Genomic DNA, 8,398 nt, shown 5'->3' with positions numbered 1-8,398 from the left:
GATAAGATCCACAATACGTACCCCATTTTAATAGCCCTAACAGTCCTGAATCCTTCAATTTCAATAGGATTTTCTATTGCAGAGTACAATGTATAATATGTAGGATGAAGCTTGCCATTGCTCTTTCCCAGTGCTTTATAAGCAAGCGAATTTACGTCTCAATTTTTTGCTTGCCTTTTCAGGTTGGTTTTTGTTATTTTGATTGTAAAAACAGGGGTGTGAAATCTCAGCTTTTTAGCTGATTTCAGCTTTTTTTGTTTTGGATTTCAGCTTTTCCCCCTCACTTGCTGTGTACAAAAGTGTAGGAGATTTCCAAAATTCAGCGTTTTTACACCTTTTCCAGCTGTTTTCAGCTATTTTTATCAGTGGTCACTCACACCCCTGAAAAATTCATCGGGGTGAAACTCCAAGTTGGACCCTTTTTTGTTTCATATATAAAACATTTTGCCTGATACCAAATCAAAGCTGCGCTCCAAGATCTGTATCGCTGAATAAAGGGGTTTTTTTTTCAATAATAAAAGCGAACTTGTAATATAACTTGTATGCAGTGTGTAATATTGTTGAGTGTGAATACGGCTAATACGCGACTACATTTGGCGCGATATCGATTCATATACTGCAAAACATTGAATATTGTGCACTTGTAATACCATATATACGCTTGCTATTTTAAGTGGAAATAGAGGGTGAGTAAAAAAAAACACAACGAACCCCAAATGTCGGGACCATTGTTTTTGTGAAGTTCTGCATGTGGCTCTTTCATAATCTAGGATATGAAAGCCCAATTCATCTTCAAGTTTACTAGTAGTCTAGTACAAGAATCATTGAAATCACTCGTGTAATTTTCAAGTTACGGAATTGTAAACAACCACCATTTTACAGTTCTGTCCTCGGATCACAAAAAGATATAACTAACAAATCGCATATAGGGTACGGGTGAGTGTGAATTGTTTTCGTTTTGCAAGAACGCACACCTTTTATTGTGTGATCCATGCCTTGGACAGAACTTTAAAACGGTGGTTGTTTTCAAAATTCCGTAACTTGAAAAGTACTCAAGTGATTTGAACGTTTCTTGTAATAAAAGACAGCTTATGAATTGGGCTTTCAAAGTTCCTAGACTTTGAAAGTGCTACATGCAGAATGTCACGAAACAATAGTCCCGACATTTTGCGTTTGGTTTTTTTTTTTGGGATTAACTCGCCCCAAACAGGTGTATATATGCCCTATGGTGTCAGTAAAATGATGTAAGTGGAAAAGTGCACTTGACCCTAAACTGGAGCGAACTTAAGCGGTCTTTGTTAATTGTTTGTAGATGCCTACTTTTATAAGGCTCTTCTTCTTCTTCTTCATTCATTCATTTTCATGATGACTTGATGAGTTGGGCCCAACTGTCCCTGTCGAGCATAGTGTTGGAAAGAGATGGACCACTCAGACCAGTTTCTAGCTCGATGGATGTTTTCAGGGTCATGTTGGGACGACCTTTTCGTCGAGGGGCTTCAGGATTCCAGAGGAGAACTTGACTAGCTGGCTCATTATGTCGATAAACGTGACCGGCTAGCCGAAGGGGACGCTGTCTGATGGTGGTGGAGATAGGGGGAAGGGCACCATACAGAACAGAGTTAGGGAGATGTTGTTGCCAAGAAACGTTCTGTACAGCCCGCAACATCCGTGTATAGGTGCCATCAATGGATGCAGAGATCTGTTTGGTCAGGGTCCAGGACTCGCAACCGTAGAGGAGGATGGATTCTACTGAGGTCTTGAAGATCTTAAGTTTGGTGGTCTTGGAGATCGAGGATCTCCATACTTTGATCAGTGAGAACAGAGCAGACCAAGCCTGAGCTTTTCTACACTCGATGTCATGAGCTGTGTTGGTGTAGGAGCCCAGATACTTGAAGTCATCAACTTTATCGAGCTTACTGCCATCTAGTGCAGTGACGTCATCAGAGGTAGATGGGTTGATGACCATGTTCTTAGTCTTCTTTGCGTTAAGAGAGAGACCAACGGACTTGCAGCAAGCTTCTACTTTATGGAGGAGAGATTCGGCATCAAGGAGGGTGTCAGCAAGCAGACTAATGTCATCTGCATATAGGTCGGATAGGTATTGGGCAGGGTGTCTACTACTCCTACGGCGTGAGAGGGTGAGACCATCGGTTACATTTAGTGCTTATAAGGCTCAAGAAATGAAAGTTTCTTGAATGAATTGTAAGAAGAAAAAAAAGTTTGGGGGCACTCTCCAGTGTGGCTATACTTGAATATTTAGATTTTCGATTTAAACGTTATAACTTCAATTCTTCTTGGCAGTTTTGCTTTATAGGGCCAACCGTATAAAAAAAGAACCACTTGACACGAAACTCAGACTTGTACACAAGCCTATGGAACTAAATAATTATGTGAACAAGTCCTGTAGGTTTCCCCGCCAATTTGTAAGCCACCCACTAGGGCCAGGCAAGTGGATGTACCATGGTCCAAACTAGGATCTAGAGACGACCTTGGGCATGCCTGGGCCAACTTCACGGCGCTGCTAAGCAAAAAAACTTTGCTTAGCACAAAACAAGTCTGCTTCTAAAAGCAATTTACCAGCCCAAACTCCATGTGATATGTATACATATTGCTTTTGATTAGTGTTGAGCTGTTGATTGCTATAGCATGAAAATCACGTGGGAGGTTTTTGCTGGTAAACTGCTTTTATAAGCCAGACTTTTTTTTGCGCTAAGCAAAATTTGTTTGCCGCGAAATGTGGCTAGGATAGTGTAAAAAATAAAAATGTGAGTAGTCTTGATTTCATGCTGGCCCAGAATCAGTTAATGCAGGGGTGCATCCTAAAGGTCATTAGATAAATTATAAAAATTGAAAAGAAAATGAAAGATGATGTAATAATTTAAGCTTCGTCTCACGCACATTGGAGAGGTGTGAGACACGGATTTTTCATGAATTTCAGATGTGGGGGCATTTAATTAGCACGTCACGCGAGACGTCTCGTGACCGGGTATCACTTATGGCGGCATGATAATGTCTATCTTTTTGAACCATAAGGAGACTTTTTTTGTTGGCCTAATAGTATTTGCTGTATGGCAAAAGTGCCGGTGTCATGAACACACTAGCTTGTTAATTGCGCGGATAAAAAAAAAGTTTTCAAGTTAGCGGAGTGACGTCATAGGCGTCTTAAACTTTGGTTCAGTCTCAAGAGGGCGCTCTAATCGCGCCAGTACGATTTTCCGATTTTCTAGTTCAGCGGAACGTGTTGTGAAAGCCGCCGTACGCCCAATGTTGTGAGTGCTTTTTTATACATTTTATTTTAGATAAAGATTCAATGTTTGTTGGGAAAAAGTTGCAAGCTGACGCTTTCTTTTTCATATAGCATGTAAAAACATGGGCTTTTTATAAAATATATCTATATGGCTAAAAAATATCGAAGTGACTATCGTTACGGCCGCAGCCGTTGTTTAGCGCCCTCTACGGTACTTTTATGAAAGGCACGCAGGTATATAATTATTTGATTCTCCACGTTTTAGCGAGCAGTGCGACAGCTCAGTCGATAGAGGGTAGGATTTTGCACCGCTAGGTTGCTGGTTCGCATCTCAGTTTTGACCCAGTTTTGCACTCAAATTTTTTTCCTTTTCTAACCTGAGGCTTTGGAGGATTTTTTTTAAAAGGGAAATAAAGTCCGAATTTCAAAACGTTCAAATTCTCTTTTTCCCTTCTAATTTTATATTTTCTACTCATGTTTTTATAAAAGTTGCAGTCTACCGTAACGATAGAAAATCATGGAAATGTGTTACGGCTGCCGTAACGATAGCCACTGCGAAAAAATATCTCTGTTGACGACTTGTTGTGCGCTTTCTTGAAAATCACGCAATCTTAGTGCGTAATTTATGAATTTTGCTCAATCTTAACAAACATTGCATGACATAATTATGAAATGTATAGCGGTTACAAGGGAAATAATTCATATAAACAGGAAAGAAAATGTTCTATGCTTTTCTGTACTCGTATAACTACGATAATTTGAATCAAATTAAACCTGCTACAAAGTGCTAGTAGTAGTAATGCTTTTTTCTGCCCACTATAAAATGGGACGTTTTGTAATAACGGAGGACTGGGAACTAGTCTGGGAAGTGTTTTGTTTAGGCTAGACAAGTCCCTGTATGACTATGTATGCATTTCACGGAAAAAACCCCACTGATGTCCAGAAGTAGCCTTGGTCAATGCCCTCGTCGTTAATAGTCCCATCAATCGTCGGCATATCCTCACGCGCTATGCACAAGCATGTAAAAATGCAGCGCAAACAGCGACCTCGTGCGGCCACTATTTTTTTATGCAAATCAGTTGGGGACGATCTCGAGCCTTGGTTCAATAGTCAGCAAAAGCTTATGTTTTTCTTTATTGGATTTCTAGCGCACGACCTCGTATGCGAATACAGATAAGTGTAGGCGGGGCTAACATGTGGAGTGTCCCATCACACCTTGGTAAATCCGGACGTCATCAAATTATTTGGAGCTATTCGCCTTTTGCGGACGTGACAGGAACCACAGTTTTTGTGCATTGGTGCCGTGTGCAGAGACACACAACGTGTACGTGTATGGATTATGTACGGTGCCACGTTTCAGATGCAAGTTTCCACGCAATGATCAACCAATAAGAAAACGACATTTAAGGTCAGCTAAGGCTATTAACATAATGAGCACCACCCCCAAAACCTCACATGGACGATTGAACCAAGGCTCTTGATCGTCCCCAACTGATTTGCATATAAAAATAGTGGCTGCGTGAGGTCGCTGTTCGCGCTGAATTTTTACATGCATGTGCATAGCGCGTGAGGCCGAGGATATATGCCGTACCATTGACCGCGTACGGGACGAATAATGATGAGAGCATTGACCAAGGCTAGTCCAGAAGCTGCCAAAATTGCTCTTTTGAATAGATAGAATCCAGCTCTGCGGCGTAATGGTGGGGGTGTGAACAATTAATTGGTGGCAATGTAAATGGGAAATAGGGGCCTAGGGGTCCTACTAAAGTGCGTCAACAAGCGTCAACAAGCGTCAACAAGCCTCAACGGTAGTCGGCGAGCATCAACAAATTTTGTACATGCTTTTATTATTATTATTATTAATCATTTCTGGTAATGAAACCAAGGATTCCTCAAAAGCGCCCTAGGCACTGTAGCTCGCAAGCCTGAAGTAACCTGTGGAGAGAAGACAATGAGAAGAAGTTACAGTTTTAGAGGTGGGAGGAAAAGCCCAGAAGAATATTCTGGGGAAAACCCACGGAATCAGGCAGGGACTGAAAACCCAATCCACATATTGGCCCAGGTGGGATTCGAACCCGGGTCACAGCGGTGGAAGGCGAGCAAAGTACCGCCACGCCAACCTGACTCCCCTCCCTTTTGAACATTAAAAGTAGTAGGCCTATCAATTAAAGTTCAAATTATTTAAAAACTTTTTTTTTAACGCGAAATGTACGACGAATTTGTCGATTACTGTTGGCTGCCATCTTGTTCATGTGTAGCTTAGCCCTACTACGCATGCGTGAAGTGTACAGAGCCATACTACGCATGCGCGAAGTGTACAGCGCCATCAAAACAAGATGGCGGCCAACACTATCGACAAAATCGTCGTACATTTCGCGTAAAAAAAACCAAGTTTTTGAATAATTTTAACTTTAATTGATATGCAGAAGATGTTCTTTATTGCTTTTTCTACCATGTAAAGCTACTTTTAATGTTTAAAAGCATATTCAAAATTTGTTGATGCTCGTTGACGACCATTGAGGCTTGTTGACGTTTGTTGACGCTTGTTGACGCTTATTTTTCTTATTTTTCTCTTATTTTTTTTCTGGGCCCCCCCCCCCATACGCGTATACTTTCATATCCAATACTGTTCAGCGTTAAGTAAGTGACCCTGCGTTGCAATAGTATAATTATTAAGAATCAGTGAACGAGGATGCAGCTAGACTTGCCAAGCGCAGCCGGTGCTCGGCGTCCACAAGACCGTTATCTTGTTGCGCATTCTTAAGAATGTGCGCTCAATCTGGAAGAGTTATTTTTTGCGAAGATATAAGAATGTGCATGCGCATTCTTAAGAATGCGTGATTTTCAAGAAAGCGCTCAACATCTCAATGAAGGTCGGTCATTCATGTCATTGTCGGTCATTACAAAAATGAAAGTAGAGTTAGACCCGTGAACGTGGCGTTGTATACAACGCCAAGCTGTTGTGTCATTTCGAACCTGGCGAAATCGATCCGCCATAAATAATTTCGTATGCATATTGAGTACTCACCTAGAAATCTACACTTGCCTTCCCGCGTGTTCAGGATGTGTCATTTCGACGAAATTTGCCGTCACTGAAGACCCATACGAACGTGTAGAAATTACAATTTAACTTTAACTGAACAAGTACCCAGGGTCACTTGTGTGGCAAATTATTGGAGCCCCTCGAGCTACCCGTCTGTTTCATGTGGCGCATATGATACATGTAGGCGGCGTCAGATTCGCCAATCACGAGACCACGTGATAAACGCAGCTAATCATGCTAATAATTTGGAATCGCACTTATGATCCGGACATAAGAAATGCCCGAAGCGTCAGTGCGATACCAATTATCCACAGAATTTGTAGTAAATCACGTGCATCAGTAGGAGGTTGCAGGACGTCCAGATCTTGCCAGATTTTACCTTGAATTTCATTTAAATTCCAGATTTGGCGTAAACGCAGGTTTGAACATGTTCAAGAAAGTTTGATTTGTGAGTACTTATCACACGGTAAAGCAGTGTTCAGTTTTGTCACGGAAGGACGATTTCGCTTGGTTCAAAATGGTACATGAGTGTGGCGTAGTTTACAAGCCACGTTCACGGGTCTAGACCAGAGTAGGCCTACATGTAGGCCTATAAAAATCGCCTACTGCCTAGACTAGTCCGAGTAGCTAGGACTCTACAGATCGCTTTTTTAACATTTAGACATGGTCGGGCGATAGTAGAGTCTGAGATCGATGGCCCTATTGCGGCTACTACTAATTTTTTTGACCCTTTTCACTCGTACCCCCAATCAAAATCTTCACATTTTACCCCCAAAACGGTTTTGAAACTACCTTATGCGCCCCTGTAGGCTTCAGTGGGAAGTGAAAATACAAATGGTGGTGGTTACATTCACATACCTTGGGGAAGAAAAGAGAAATTTCACCTTCAATTCGGAAACCGAGCCTCGTCGAGCTGTCACTGCTATCTTATTGTACGATTCAAATTCATGAGGTCAAGCTGATGACGTACGACGCGCCGTCCAAGTGTGCGCCCGCATTCACAGTCGGGCATATCGTGTGTGCACACGTACACCGGTGACTGTTTCCTGAGCGGCGCAGCCTGCACACATCGAACAGCCGTGTATTGATAGTGCAGACAACAATTTCTTTCTGACTTAAAGTAGATTTTGCAGTGATGGCGGAGAATCTGACAGTGAAGATGCATTGGTACTTAGGAGCCGTTACACACAAAACGACTTGGTTGTACGGGTGTGGTGATACACATGCTAAACACGCCAGGAAAAAATGTTGCAACCTGACGCCACTTCCGCGCTTGTGTACAAAGTCTGTGGAAAGTCATTTCAAGTATTTCCTACCAAAATTGGAAACATTTCTCTGTCCCAGATTCATTTTTTATTGTCATTTTTGCAACGAATGACCTTCATTGAGATGATATATGAAGAAAAAAAGTGGCGTCAGGTTGCAACATTCTTTCCAATACTTTGTTGACGCAATGGTCAAAAAACGAAATGATCAAATTATCACGAAATACCTTACTCAATAGTTAGGGAATGACGGTCTAAAGCATCCTGTAAAATCGTGGCTCCTGCTGTGCTGACATTTTCAAGAAAAACTGTATTTTTCCAATGCTGGTCGGCCGACCAGCGTTGGAGAAAACTGGCTTTTTTTCAAAACTGTTCTTAATTTTTCATATTTAGTTATTCTGACTTTTCTTTGCAATTGATCACACACCTGTGAAGGGGTACAAGCCTGCTAGACTGATTCTCTGACCTTACAATTCGCTAAAGTGTATTAATTGCTTCGTTTCATCTTAAATGGGGTCAGGGAACCAGACTTCAAGAACATGATAGGTTTTCTTGGTTTTTCCAACATCTACAAGCCCAAAACATGAAACAAGTCAGTTTAACAATATTTTATATAACATACTAATCCTCCAAATCCATTTATTTCAGAAAATTGCAGCAAAAGCAAATGTTGTACATTCCCTCTAAGTCGAAGAATACTCTTGCAAGTGTGGATTCTTAATTTACGAATTCCTCGGCGCTTTGCGCCTCGTGAATTCTTAAATTACGAATCCAAACTTTTTCGTGTATTCTCCTTAACTTTGCCATCTCTTTTCCCATTCCTGAATGTTAACAGATTGCAGT

Source organism: Patiria miniata, unplaced genomic scaffold, assembly GCF_015706575.1.
Source record: "Patiria miniata isolate m_02_andy unplaced genomic scaffold, ASM1570657v1 HiC_scaffold_12, whole genome shotgun sequence".
In the NCBI taxonomy this organism is placed as follows: Eukaryota; Metazoa; Echinodermata; class Asteroidea; order Valvatida; family Asterinidae; genus Patiria; species Patiria miniata.
The sequence above is the reverse complement of the archived record's forward strand: the minus strand, read 5'-3'. Positions refer to the sequence as shown.